The sequence below is a fragment of the Triticum dicoccoides genome, chromosome 5B (assembly GCF_002162155.2).
Source record: "Triticum dicoccoides isolate Atlit2015 ecotype Zavitan chromosome 5B, WEW_v2.0, whole genome shotgun sequence".
NCBI classification, from domain to species: Eukaryota; Viridiplantae; Streptophyta; class Magnoliopsida; order Poales; family Poaceae; genus Triticum; species Triticum dicoccoides.
This window is the reverse complement of record NC_041389.1, coordinates 586,898,524-586,913,271: the sequence shown is the minus strand read 5'-3', so window position 1 is coordinate 586,913,271 and position 14,748 is coordinate 586,898,524.

The following is a 14,748-nucleotide window of genomic DNA, read 5'->3' as shown; positions in this document are numbered from 1 at the left end:
TAGGCGATCTCCTTGCCCTTACAAACTCCTTGGTTCAACTCCACAATCTTGTCGGAGGCTCCCAAGTGACACCTAGCCAATCTAGGAGACATCACTCTCCAATAAGTAACAAATGGTGTGTTGATGATGAACTCCTTGCTCTTGTGCTTCAAATGATAGTCTCCCCAACACTCAACCCTCTCTCACAGGATTTGGATTTGGTGGAAAGAAGATTTGAGTGGAAAGCAACTTGGGGAAGGCTAGAGATCAAGATTCATATGGTACAAATGGAATATCTTGGTCTCAACACATGAGTAGGTGGTTCTCTCTCAGAAAATATAAGTTGGAAGTGTAGGTTCGTTCTGATGGCTCTCTCCATGAATGAAGAGGAGGTGGAGGGGTATATATAGCCTCCACACAAAAACTAACCGTTACACACAACTTGCCAATCTCGGTGGGACCGAATTGAGAAACTCGGTCGGACCAATTTAGCAAATCTAGTGACCGTTAGTATTTTTGGTGGGACCGACATGAAACTCGGTAGGACCGATATGGTTAGGGTTAGGGCATAACATAATCTCGGTGAGACCGATTACACAAACTTGGTGGGACCGATTTTTGTAATAAGCTAACCAGAGAGTTGGTCAGGTAAACTCGGTGGGACTGGTTCGCTCATTTCGGTGAGACCAAAATGTTACGAAAGGGAAACAGAGAGTTTACATTGCAATCTCGGTGGGAGCGATCGCTCATATTAGTGGTACCAAAACGTTACGAAGGGAAACAAAGAGATTACAATCCCATCTCGGTGAGACCAAGATCCCTATCGGTGAGACCGATTTGCCTAGGGTTTGTGGCAGTGGCTATGACATCTGAACTCGGTGGCGCCGGATAGAAAGAATCGGTAGGGCCGAGTTTGACTTTTGGTTTAGGTCATATGTGGATGTGAGAAAGTAGTTGTGGGTTTTGGAGCATATCACTAAGCACTTTGAGGAAGAACCTCATTAAGCAACACCTCATCCCTCCTTGATAGTATTGGCTTTTCCTATAGACTCAATGTGATCTTGGATCACTAAAATATAAAATGTAGAGTCTTGGGCTTTGATCCTGAGCCAATCCTTTTATCCTTAGCATTTTGAGGGGTCCACTTTTCTCATCCATGCCATGCCATTCACTGAGCTTTTCCTAAAATATTTATCTTGAAATAGTGTTAGCTCAATGAGCTATATGTTGTTAGGAACTACCAAAACCACCTAGGTATAGTTGCACTTTCAATCTCCCCCTTTTTGGTAATTGATGACAACATATAGATCAAAGCTTCGACAAATGATAATAAGATTGAAAAACATTGTCGCTTTGAGAAATATGTGAAACGTGAGAGCTCCCCCTAAATTTGTGCATAGTTTAAGATTTGCTTTGGATTGCAAATGCACAATGAGTTAGGATCATGAGTTACTCTCCCATGTCACATACATCTTGGTGGAGCGCTCAAAATGATAATAATTAAAATACATGCACTCATCACCAAGTAAAGTGAATGATCATATAGAGATAAAAGGATAATGTCATCCAACAAGCATTAATGTAGCATATGATAAAACACATGATCATCCAAGTATCACATAGGCATAAAGTATATCAAACAAGCAAACAAAGTTCAACCACCAAAACAAGAGAGAATAAAAAGACAACGCTCTCTCTTGAAGCCTATGATCTATACATTTTTCTCCCCCTTTGGCAACAAGTTACCAAAAAGTTCATAGAAAATGCATAGTACTAAATCGACTCTCAGGCTTGGTCTTCAGCTAGTGGTGTAGAGATAACGCCAAGGACGAAAGCATCAGTTGATGAAGTTGGAGATGGTGGAGTAGGTGCTGGAGCTGGTGGCACTGAAGCTGTAGCTGGTGCATATGAAGTTGCTCTTGTGTCTGAAATAGGCACTGCAACTGATCTCTGAGCTCTGGGCACTCTAGCAAACGCATTAGTGGTTGTCTTGCCCTTCCTCTCCTGCATGTCATCTTGAAGTTGCTCAACAACTGACTGTATCTCAGTGACCTTCACATCCAAGTCATAGAACTTCTGCTCCATGATCCTCTCCATGCTCTCCTTGTTTTGAGTCAGGGTGGCCAATCCCTTCTCAATTCTTAGAGTGGAGGCAATCAAGTAGCCAAGCTGATCTTGCTTGTTCTTCAGGAAATACTGAGATGCCTCATCAATGGTTGGCATCTTGGCAGCCTTTTCAGTCCTTGCCTTCTCCTTCTTTGCTTGTGCTTGCACCGAAGATGGTTCATCTTCATCCATAACCATTGTGTTGTCCTCAAAATCTGGATAGATAGGCATGTGATCCCTGTCCAATAGGTATGTGACAGTGCCCATCTTGGAGTTAATTAGCTCCTGGATCTGTGGGGCATACCCACAACTTCTCTTCTAGTGAGCAGCTGTCCTCTTGATAGTTTCCACTATGAGGCTCATGACCTTGAACTTTTGAGGCACATCAAAATATGTGAAACAGATTGATAGCATGGCCTCTGATCATCTTGTGATCACCTGACTTAGGCAAAAGAGTGCGCCTGAGGATCCAGTTGATGGTTGGCAGTCCTGACAGAAGGTAATGTACTGATCCAAACTTGTGTGTTTCAACAGCAGCATCTGGGATCTCCTTGTACATATGTGCCATAGAGTTATGATCCTTCTTCTTCTTGGCATAGACATCCAAGTCATCCTCTTTATCCTTAGGTGCATTGATCAGATTAGCCCATTCTTCAATAGTTGATTGGTACCTAGTACCTTCAGACATCCATACTATCCTTCCATCTGGATAGAAGTGTGCTGTGGAGTAGAACTGCATTATAAGCTCATCATTCCACTTTGTGAGCTTCTGCCCAACAAAGTCATCCACTCCACAAGCATTGAAACTGTCATACACACCAGGATATTGCTCTTCATTCTCCTTGATATATTTCCAGTCCACCCATCTCATGTCACAGACAATTGGCTTCTTGTCAAGCAGCACTGTCTCATAGAAATCCTGTTGTTCCTTTGTATGGAACCTGTAGTCCATACCAGTTCTCCTCCTGACTGCATAGGGATCAGTCAACCTCCACTGTCTGAGTCCTGCATCCTTTCTCAGCTTCATATCCTCAGCTACAGGATGAGCATCATTATGATCTGGAATTTTGGGCTTCAACTTTCTCAAGACATGTTCCTCATCATCTTATTCTTAAACAACAACTTTAGGCACTGGGGCCTTGTTCTTCTCTCCAGCAGGAATGTTCCTAGTATTCCTCTTGGGTGTAATTTTAGGCTTTGGAGCAGCTTCCTTGGGTGCTTCTTTGGACTTTGATGAAGTAGCCCCTAACCTGATGGCATCACCCATAAGCTTCTGAGCTTTAGGTGCTGGTGTAGCAACCTCTTCTTCTTCATCTTCCATCATGGAAGGCTTTCCAACAACCCTGGCCATGGTCTTATTGACCCTTTCCTTCCTCTTCTTCCCTTCCTCAGTAGCCTCTTTGGGTTCAGATTCCAAAGGCACTTGAGTGGAGGCTCTGGTTTTGGACATGGGAACTCTTCTTGCAGGTGCTTTGGTCCTCATTCCAGGCTTAGTGGCAGCAGCTGTGCCATATTCCTTCTTGAGCACCTTCTTCTTGGAAGTAGCCTCATCCTCTACAACCACATAGTCTTCATCTTCAGACTCTGAGGTTTTCTTCTTTCTGGCCCTGGAGGCTTCCTTAGGCAAGTTGCTGGGTGTGCTTCTGCTACCATCATAGCTGCTAGAGGGACTAGTGCCCTCACTCATGTGAACCTGCTCCTCAAACTTGTTCTGACTGTCACTTTGATCAGACATGTTGCAAACACACACAGCAGACCCTGTGAATAGATATAGATGAGGTATATAGGATGAGCATCACAAAATACAGAGGTTTTTGCAAGAGAATGAGTTAAAAACTTAGTTTTAGTTTGTCGGATTTCGGGTTCCGGCAGACCCTCTAGATTCGAACACTGGGGTGCGCGCGGAGATTTCGCCCACTACCTACCTGCACCTCACCGCCTTGCTATGATCTAAGCAATCAAAGGAACAACACAAGAGACACAGAGTTTACACTGGTCCAGGCCACCATTGTGGTGTAATACCCTACTCCAGTGTGTGGTGTGGTGGATTGCCTCTTGGGCTGATGATGAACAATACAAGGAAGAACAGCCTCGCGAGGGTCTGTTCTTGGCTGGTGCGATGAACTGCTAGGGGAGTTCAGTCGCTCTTTCTACTGGTTTGCTGGTGATGATTCCCTGCTTCTACCTTGTGGTGGCTAGTCCTATTTATAGGCAAAGGCCCTAGGCCTCTTCCCCAATATTGAGCGGGAAGGGCGCCAACAATTGGCCATTTTGAAGGGGAACATATAGTACACTTATCCTCACTAAAGTTGGTCCTCGCCTGTCAAAGGCTCTGGTGGTGATGCCTTCCTGGGCTCCACAATGACTTCCTTCCTGCCGTTGCGACGGTCTTGGTCTTGTTGCACCGAAATGGATGCCTTTGCTTGATGCTCTCACCTGCGCTTGCTCCCTTTGCACCAAAGAGGAAAGGGAGGACACTGCACGGGCTAGCGCCCGCCTGGCGCCCTTGGTCTTCATGGCTTGCGTCATGGGCACCTTGTGAGGTACCCTGTCTTGATCTCTCCGCCTCCTCGTGAGCCAGCATGACGAGGCCGTGCCTGAGGAAGCTTCCTGTCGTCCACCCCGCGAGGCTTGGCCCCTCGCGAGGGTCTTGAACTCGTGCTGATGAAGATGGGCCATGCTGGGCCACCCCTTGAGCCATGCCGCAGGCCGCAGGCAGGCAAGTATGGGAACCCCCGTTCCCAGAACGCCGACAGTAGCCCCCGGGCCCAAGATGCGCCCGGACTTGGCTGAGCAGAGAAGCGAAGGGGCAAGTGCGAAGCGCCACGGGCCCTAACAGCCTGCGGCCTTGGGCGCCGCGTGGCGGTTGATTGGACGTGGGCGGCCCCGCTCCCCCACGATGCCTCGGCACTTGCGCGAACTAACAAGTCCCTGCATGCAAAGCAGGTCATGATTACCTGTGGTCGTGGAGGCCGACGGTTGGCCTCCTCTGGCTATTAGTATGGGGCGGCGCCTGCCCTTCCGGTCCATTCCTTCTTGCTTCTCCTTTTTCTTCATGGCTCCGCCAAAAAGGTTCTCGGCCGTGGAGAAAGGAAAGGCCCGCCAGGTGGAGCTTGACTCTCCTCCACCCAAGCGCGGTCGAGGCCGTCCCCGCAAACAACCTGCGACTCCCATGGTGGCTCCCCGCGGTCGCGGAGGTGATCTTCCACGTGGTGAAGGGCGGCCGGCCGCCACTGGGGGACGCGCTATGGCCGCGCGACCCCCTAGGTCACGCTCCCACTCGGCAGAGGTACTGCCGGAGTTTGTTGTGTGGGCGGCGGAACCGGCCAGCACCCGGCTCCAAATTCCTCGCTTCCTTCTAGGTGAGCTTCCGGCTGGCGCCCCGGGCGGCCTCTGGCTTCAGGCGGACGGTTGCTGCGGCGGAGCCTCCTGGGCTTCGCTGGAGGTCTCTGTAACCGGGAGCTTGGCCCTGACCCGCGGCTGGCAAACGTTTGCCCGCGCACGTCGTCTGATCCTGTGGTGCACCCTGCATTTCAAGTTCGACGGTGATGCCACCCTCTACGCGAGGGTGTTTGGGGAAGATGGTCGCGTGCTGGGTGTTGCCTTGAGAACGACGACCGCGGCCGTGGGTCCAGCCCCGGCGACGATGAAGACGACAGTGCGCGTGTGGCCGGTGGCGGTCGAGGTTCATCGAGCTTCGACGGCTCTTCTTCGGGCAGCGGCTCCTCTAGCGGTGGCCGCGATCAGCCTTCATGCCGCCGCGCCCGCCTGGAGGGAGGTAGCGGGTCCGCCCGCCATCGCGCCTCGGTGAAGCGCGAGACAGAGTCCTCCTGAGCTCCAGAGGCAGTTCGAGTCTCCCCCGCGAGCTGGTGTCGGGCGAGTCACGCCTGTTTTGTCCTTTTTCCCTTTCCCTCGCAAAAAAGACAGTAGTGTAGGGCCCCGCGAGGGTGTGCTTGGACTATTGCTGTTTAATTATCGTACTACTTCCACTATTTCGGTACTGTGTCTTTGTGCCGCACGCCTGCGCGCAGAAATTACTTAGCTCGGGGGGAGGGCTTGTCGTGACCCTTGCTTCTCGAGGCCGAGGCTTCGTCGAACGTTCCATATCCTGCGAGGGTTAGTCTAGAGAGGTAGTTCCCGGCCTCAGCCATGGAGGCGATCGACCCAGGTCCTGTGTTCGTGTCGCGGTGCCCGTGGGGCACGGACTGGAGGGGTGCTCCTGTAGTGGACCCGGGTTGGGAAGCCTCGAACGACAAGGGAAGAATACACTCGCGAGGGTGCCCGCGGTGCTCCCTTGCGAGACTTGCGCGAGAGAAAACGGGGCAGGAGAGCGAAAAAGGCAAAGAGTCCCAAGCCAAAGACGACAACAACTTCAGCAAAACCTCGAATGGGGATGAACAAGCCAACTACAGAAAGCAAATGAGAAAAGCCGCGTCCGGCACCTAATCTAGTCTTCGACGTCTTCTCACCAGCGCGGAGCTAAGTGCTGCCACTGGGCATGGGAGGGAGCCCCAGGGCCTGAGGCCGGCGCTCCTGAGACTCTGGGGCGTGTACAGCCCCAACTCATTATTACGTGAGAGTGTCACGGGCGGCGAGCTTCACAGGCATTGGCCTTCTTCACAGGCTCCGGGCCTTTCTCGGAAAGATAAACCTCACAGGCGTTTGCCTTCTTCACAGGCTCTAGGCCTTTTCCAAAACGCAACATCTTCACAGGCGTTCGCCTTCTTCATAGGCTCTGGGCCCTTTCCAAAATGCAACATCTTCACAGGCGCTCGCCTTCTTCACAGGCTCTGGGTCCTTTCCAAAACGCAACATCTTCACAGGCGTTCGCCTTCTTCACAGGCTCTGGGCCCTTTCCAAAACGCAACATCTTCACAAGCGTTCGCCTTCTTCACAGGCTCTGGGCCCTTTCCAAAACGCAACATCTTCACAGGCGTTCTCCTTCTTCACAGGCTCTGGGCCCTTTCCAAAACGCAACATCTTCACAGGCGTTCGCCTTCTTCACTGGCTCTGGGCCTTTTTAGGGGTAAAACCTCCGGAGGTGCTGAATGTTCCACACATTCTGGACGGGTACTCCCTCCTGAGTCTCCAAGCGCGCGGAGCCGGGCCTGGAAACATGAACAACCTTGAACGGGCCCTCCCACATGGGAGAGAGCTTATGCAGTCCCTCCCTGGAGAGAACCCGCCTGAGCACGAGGTCCCCTACCTCGAGAGTCCTGGGGCAGATGTTGCGGCAATGGTATCGCCGCAGCGCTTGCTGGTATCTTGCCGCTCAGAGCGCGGCTTCCTGTCGATGCTCCTCCCCCAGCACGAGGTCCATCCCCCACATGGCGTCCTGCTGCGCCTCGTTGAATGCCAGGACCCGTGCGGAGCAACGTCTAACCTCATGAGGGAGGACCGCTTCAGCTCCGTAGACCAGGAAGAATGGGGTCTCGCCAGTTGGCTTGGTCGCGGTCGTGCGGATGGACCACAGCACGGCCTGAAGCTCGTCGTACCAACCTCGGCCGCAGGCCTCCAACTTCTTCTTGAATGTCCTGGTCTTGAGGCCTCTCAGGACCTCCGCGTTGGCCCGCTCGGCCTAACCGTTGCTCCGGGGGTGCGCCACTGAAGCGTAGCATATCTGCGTTCCAAGGTTAGCACAATATGTTTTGAAGAGGTTACTGGTGAACTGCGAACCGTTGTCGGTGATGATGCGGTTCGGCAATCCGAACCGGCTTACGATGCCCTTGATGAACTTGACCGCAGAACCTGCGGGGATGGTGCGGACGGCTTCCACTTCAGCCCACTTAGTGAATTTGTCCACGGTGACATAGAGGTAGCGGTAGCCCCCTAGAGCCCGAGGAAATGGTCCCAGGATATCCAGCCCCAGACTGCGAATGGCCATGAGAGGGGTATGGTTTGCAGACCTCCAGCCGGCTGATGGATTTGCTTGGCATGGAATTGGCAGGCCTCGCAAGCCTTCACCAGTTCGACGACATCGTTGAGCGCAGTGGGCCAATAGAATCCACTGCAGAACGCCTTGCCAACGAGGGTCCACGATGATGAATGATGTCCATAGTCTCCATCGTGTATATCCGCCAGCAGTTCCTTCCCTTGCTCCCTGGAGATGCAGCGCAGGGACACATCATTCGGTCGCCTTCGGTAGAGCTCTCCATCCCTGATGCAATATGCTGTGGCCTACCGCGCCACGCGCTCCGCTTCCTCCTCCTTCTCTGGCAAGATCCCTTGCGTCAGATAGCTCCGGAGCTCCGTGATCCAGCTCCCCTCCCGAGGCTCCATTGTCAAGAGCAGACGCGCCCCTGAGGCCGGGCCACAGACCGGGGCTCCCGAGGCTAGCGGCTGGGGGAGCTCCTCCCGAGGCTGCACCGCACTTGACAGTGATGGCGTGGCTGAGGGCTTGAAGAGCCGTTCTTCGAAGATGCCAGGCTCCTGAGGTAGTCGCCTAGATGCTCGTTTGGCGATGTCGTCGGCCTCCTGATTGGTGCCACGGGGCACATGCTATAACTCCAGCCCCCCAGAACTGCTTCTCCATCCTGCGGACCTCCACAAGGTAGGCTTCCATGTGCTCATCCCTCGGCTCGTATACTTTGTTGGAGAAGTTGATGAGGAGTTGTGAATCACCCTTGATGGTAAGATGCTTTACTCCGAGGGCGGCCGCGGCCTTCAGACCTGCTATCAGGCCTTCATATTCTGCTATGTTGTTGGAGACCTTTTCTCCGTGCTGGAAACAGAGCTGCACGACGTAGTAGAGCTTGTCCTGGGTAGGAGATATAAGCACCGCACCAGCCCCCGCGCCGTGCCTGGAGAATGCCCCGTCGAAGTATATGACCCAACCGTCCGGTGCCTCGCTTCCCGGGGAGAGGGATCGATCCTCATCAGCCTTGAGGCACACGCCTCCGTCCATTCTGCCACGAAATCTGCCAAGGCGGCCCCCTTGATGACTCTGGTTGTGCTGAATTCGAGCTGAAACGCTTGTAGTTCAATGTTCCACTCAGCGACCCTTCCAGCTGAGTTAGGGCTCCTGAGCACCCTTTCCAAAGGGTACGCTGAGACAACCTTGATGGGGTGGCCTTGAAAATAATGCCGCAGCTTGCGTGAGGCCACCAGTAGCGCGAGGAGAAGTTTCTGAGGCATGGGGTACCGCGCCCTTGCGTCCCGCAACATTGTGCTGACAAAGTACACAGGATGTTCAACGAGGTTGGGAATGCTGGTGTCGATGGCGCCCCCCAGAGACCGTGGCGCCTCCTGAGACTGGGGAGCCCCCAGCGGCTGGTTGCTAGGGGAGGGGTTTCCGCTGTCTCGAGTGTGTTCCTCAGTGGCGGCTGATCCTTCTTGGCTGTGGCAGTGGTCTCTGCGGGTCTTCCTTGTTCATGCTTCGCCTCGACCCGGGCAGATGCCGTGGCTTTGTTCCGATGCTCCTCCCTAACCGCCACCTGGGCTGCGCTGGCGGAGTAGGGAGTGGCTGCAAGGTAGAGCACCAGGGGTTCCTGACAGTGCGGGGCCACCATTACCGGAGGGCTGGTTAGGTACCTCTTGAGGTCTTGGAACGCCTTGTCTGCCTCTTCAGTCCATTCAAAGGGTCCCTTTTTCTTCATCAACTGAAAGAAAGGCAGCGCTCGCTCCCCCAACTTGGAGATGAAGCGTCCCAGTGCTGTCACGCGCCCAGTGAGCTTCTGCACTTCTCTGAGGGTCTTTGGCGAGCTCATGTCCTCGACCGCCTTGACCTTGTCTGGTTTAGCCTTGATGCCTTGGTGGGACACGAGGAAGCCCAAGAGCTTGCCTGAGGGGACCCCAAACACACACTTCTCTGGGTTGAGCCGCAGGCTCATGGCATTGAGGCTCGCGAAGGTTTCCTCCAGGTCTTGTATCAGGGTCTTGGCCTCGCGAGACTTCACCACAATATCATCGACGTAAGCCTCAATGTTCTTCCCGAGCTGCGGGCCCAAGGTGATGTGCATCTGCCACTGGAAGGTCGCCCCTGCATTGTGCAACCTGAACGACATGCATGTGTAGCAGTACACCCCATACGGGGTTAGAAAGACCGTTTTTCCACATCTTCTACCACCATGTTGATCTGGTGATACCCAGAGAAGGCATCCAAGAAACACAACAGGTCGCACTCGGTGGTGGAGTCGACGATCTGATCCATGCGGGGGAGCGGAAACAGATCTTGCGGGCAAGCTTTGTTGAGGTTGGTGAAGTCGACACACATACATTCCTCCCCCCTTTCTTCGGCACAATGACTGGGTTGGCCAACCAATCCGGGTATCGGACCTCGCGAATGACCCCTGCAGCTTCCAACTTGCGGGTCTCTTGGGCGATGAAAGCCTGCTTTTCCGTGGACTGCCGCCTTGCTTTCTGCTTCACGGGTCGGACATTGGGGCACACATTGAGGTGGTGCTCGATTACGCCTCTAGGGATCCCCGCCAGCTGATCGGGCTCCCATGCGAATACCTTCTTGTTCGCGCGCAGGAACTTGACCAGGGCCTCCTCCTGCTCGGGCTCGAGGTTGGCGCCTATGGTGAAGGTGGCGTCAGTGGATCCGTCCTCGTCAACCAGAATCTGCTTGGTTTCCGCCTTGTCTTGGGTGAACAATTGCTTCTTCTTGGCCGGCGCAGCCCCCTTGGGCTCAGGGGCGTCCGAGTCGGCAGGCTGCACCGACGCCGCCGCCTTGAAGGCGAGCTTGAGCACTTGCAACGCATCCCCGGTGTCTACGCACATGGTGAGGACGCCGCTGCTCCCGAGCATTTTCATGAGGTTGTACGCCGGGTGAGTCACAGCCATGAATCGGGCCAGCGCCGGGTAGCCGAGGATGGCGTTGTATGGGAGGCCGATGGGGGTGATGTCGAAGTCGATTAGCTCCGTGCGGAAGTTGTCGTAGGTGCCGAAGGTTACCGGGAGACGGATCTGCCCCAGGGATCTGGAGGACCCGCCCCCGACGCCCAAGAAGGGCCGGCTGGGCCGAAGCCGCTCCGGTGGTATGTGGAGGAGGCTGAAGGCTTCAATCGAGAGCACGCTGAGGCCCGAGCCGCCATCAATGAGAGTCCTGGTGACGGCCACCTGGCAGATGGTGGGAGTGCACAGCATCAGGAGCGCGCCCGAGCAGGCCGAGTTGGAGGGGTGGTCCTTCGAGCTGAAGGAAAGATCGGCCTTGGGCACCGACTGACCTGAGGGAGCCCCCTGCCGCGTGGAGGCGGCACCGACCTGGCGGACGAATGGCTTTACGTGGCGGCCCGAAGGTGGCGCCTGCAAGCCGCCCAGGAGGGCCATAACGACCGGGGGCGCCGGCGCAGCATGCCCCACGAGGAAGAGGTTGTGCAGCTCTTCCCATGGGGCCACGGAAGCCGCCGGTAACTTGTCCGGCCACCGCACCTGTGGCAAGGCTGGGGACAAGGCTCGAAGCCCCCTGGCTCCCGCGCTAGCGCTAACGACCGGAGCGGATGGCGCGCGGCTCATCGCAGGGCGAGTCGTGGTGTCGGCAGAGAGCGGGTCGGCAGAAGGAGAAGCTCCGGCGCACCCCTACCTGGCGCGCCAAATGTCGGATTTCGGGTTCGGGCAGACCCTCTAGATTCAAACACTGGGGTGCGCGCGGAGCTTTCGCCCACTACCTACCTGCACCTCACCACCTCGCTATGATCTAAGGAATCAAAGGAACAACACAAGAGACACAGAGTTTATACTGGTTCAGGCCACCATTGTGGTGTAATACCCTACTCCAGTGTGTGGTGTGGTGGATTGCCTCTTGGGTTGATGATGAACAATACAAGGAAGAACAGCCTCGCGAGGGTCTATTCTTGGCTAGTGCGATGAACTGCTAGGGGAGTTCAGTCGCTCTTTCTACTGGTTTCCAGGTGATGATTCCCTGCTTCTACCTTGTGGTGGCTAGTCCTATTTATAGGCAAAGGCCCTGGGCCTCTTCCCCAATATTGAGCGGGAAGGGCGCCGACAATTGGCCATTTTGAAGGGGAACATATAGTACACTTATCCTGACTAAAGTTGGTCCTCGCCTGTCAAAGGCTCTGGTGGTGACGCATTCCTGGGCTTTACGATGATTTCCTTCCCACCGTTGCGACGGTCTTGGTCTTGTTGCACCGAAATGGATGCATTTGCTTGATGCTCTCGCCTGCGCTTACTCCCTTTGAACCAAAGAGGAAAGGGAGGACACTGCGCGGGCTGGCGCCCGCCTGGCACCCTTGGTCATCATGGCTTGCATCATGGGCACCTCGTGAGGTACCCCGCCTTGATCTCTCCGCCTCCTCGCGAGCCAGCCTGACGAGGCCGTGCCTGAGGAAGCTTCCTGTCGTCCACCCCGCGAGGCTTGGCCCCTTGCGAGGGTCTTGAGCTCGTGCTGATGAAGATGGGCCATGCTGGGCCACCCCTTGAGCCACGCCGCAGGCCGCAGGCAGGCAAGTCTGGGGACCCCCGTTCCCAGAACGCCGACATAGTTTTCCATGAAAAGCATTTCGTATCTACCGATTTGTAATCTCGGTGATACTGAAGCAGCTTTAGGAACCTAAACTAGTGAACTCGGTCAGACCAAGTCATAGTTCGGTGGCATCGAGACTGCTAGGGTTTCACAAAGTCCTGAACTCGATCACACCGATTTGCAATTCTCGGTCGGACCGAGAATCACATGTGCAATGGCCTTGGCCAAATCGGTGGAACCGATTTCTACAACTCGGTCGGTCCGAGATGGTTTCGGTGGAAACCTAACCCTAAATTTTCAATCCAAACCTAATCTACAGAGCGTTTTTACTGGATAAGATGATCTCAATCGTGGCAAGTTACATGGCGAAAACAATGTGCTAGGAATCGGAGTGAGATTAGCACAAGGATCAATTCCATACCCTAGTTCGGTGATGGACTTGCTATGGTGGCAACGGTGGAGATGATTCCCATTGACGGCAGCGGAGACCAGCGGCGGGAGGCAGCTGGCGACGAGGAGGACGATCCGGAGACCCAGGAGGCTAAGCTGGCTGAGCACGGGCAAAATAGTTCGGAGAAATTTCCAAAATTTTGCCCGTGGATATATATAGACCGACCCTGTCGGTGTGACTGAGTGGAACAACTTGGTGGCACCGAGATGCATTACTGCAAGCAGTTACTGCAACTCGGTGTGACCGAAATGTTCAAATCGGTTGCACCGAGATTGAAAACCTAGATTGACTTAGTGATCTCGGTATGAGTGAGGGAGTCCTGGATAAGGGTGTATCCAGACTGCCGGACTATATACTTTGGCCGAACTGTTGGACTATGAAGATACAAGATAGAAGACTTCGTCCCGTGTCCGGATGGGACTCGCCTTGGCGTGGAAGGCAAGCTTGGCGATTCGGATGTAGATGTCCTCCTCTGTAAACCGACTCTGTGTAACCCTAGCCCCCTCCGGTGTCTATATAAACCGGAGGGTTTAGTCCGTAGGACAACGACAATCATACTATAGGCTAGCTTCTAGGGTTTAGCCTCTCTGATCTCGTGGTAGATCAACTCTTGTAATACTCATATCATCAAGATCAGTCAAGCAGGAAGTAGGGTATTACCTCCATCGAGAGGGCCCGAACATGGGTAAACATCGTGCCCCCAGCCTCCTGTTACCATTAGCCTTAGACGCACAGTTCGGGACCCCCTACCCGAGATCCGCCGGTTTTGACACCGACGTTGGTGCTTTCATTGATAGTTCCTCTGTGTCATCACCGTAAGGCTCGATGGCTTCTCCAACCTTCAACAACTCCGTCCAAGGTTGAGACTTTTTTCCCTGGACAGATTTTTGTGTTCGGCGGCTTCGCACTGCGGGTCAACTCGCTTGGCCATCTAGAGAAGATCAATAGCTACGCCCCTGGCCGTCAGGTCAGGTTCGGGAACCTAAACTACACTGCCGATATCCGCGGAGATTTGATCTTCGACGGATTCGAGCCCATGTCAGGAGCGGCGAACAATCACCACACGCATGGCTTAGATCTGCCGTCGGACATTATTCGGAATATCGCACCTGCTACCGCTCTGGACTTTGGTCCAGAGCAAATTGTGCCTCCCGAGGATGGGTGGATGGACTCCGCCCCGGAGGCCGCACACCCATCGGTGTTAGGGCCGAACACAGACTCCTCTCCCAGGGAAATCTGTATCTCCGGGCCCCCAGACCTGTGTCCGGGCATGGGCTCCGAACCGCGTGCATCCGGACCCACCGAGTCTGATTGGGCTCCAATAATGGAATCCACCGCCGCGGATACCTTCTAGCACTCCCCCCCGGTGATGTGCTAAATTCGTTAAAATCTCTCTCTTTATTAGGAGACTCTTGGCCGGACTGTATCTGGCCCATGTGGGATACAGAGGACGAAGAGAATCGCGACCCACACACCACCCACTTTATAGCCACTGTCGATGACCTAACAGACATGCTTGACATCTACTCCGACAACATCGATGGTATGGACATCGATGTAGGGGAGGACCTGGAACAACCGCCCACGGGGCACTGGACTGCCATGTCATCATACGAAGTCTACATGGTGGATATGCCTAAAGAAGACAATGGTGACAAAAAGGACACAACGGAGGATAAACCCCCGGACAAAAGCAAAACCGATGGCGCAGGCGCCACTCTAAGTCCAGTCACAGTAAAAATAGCGATAAAAACACAAAACAGGATGACACTCTGGTTGACTCCAA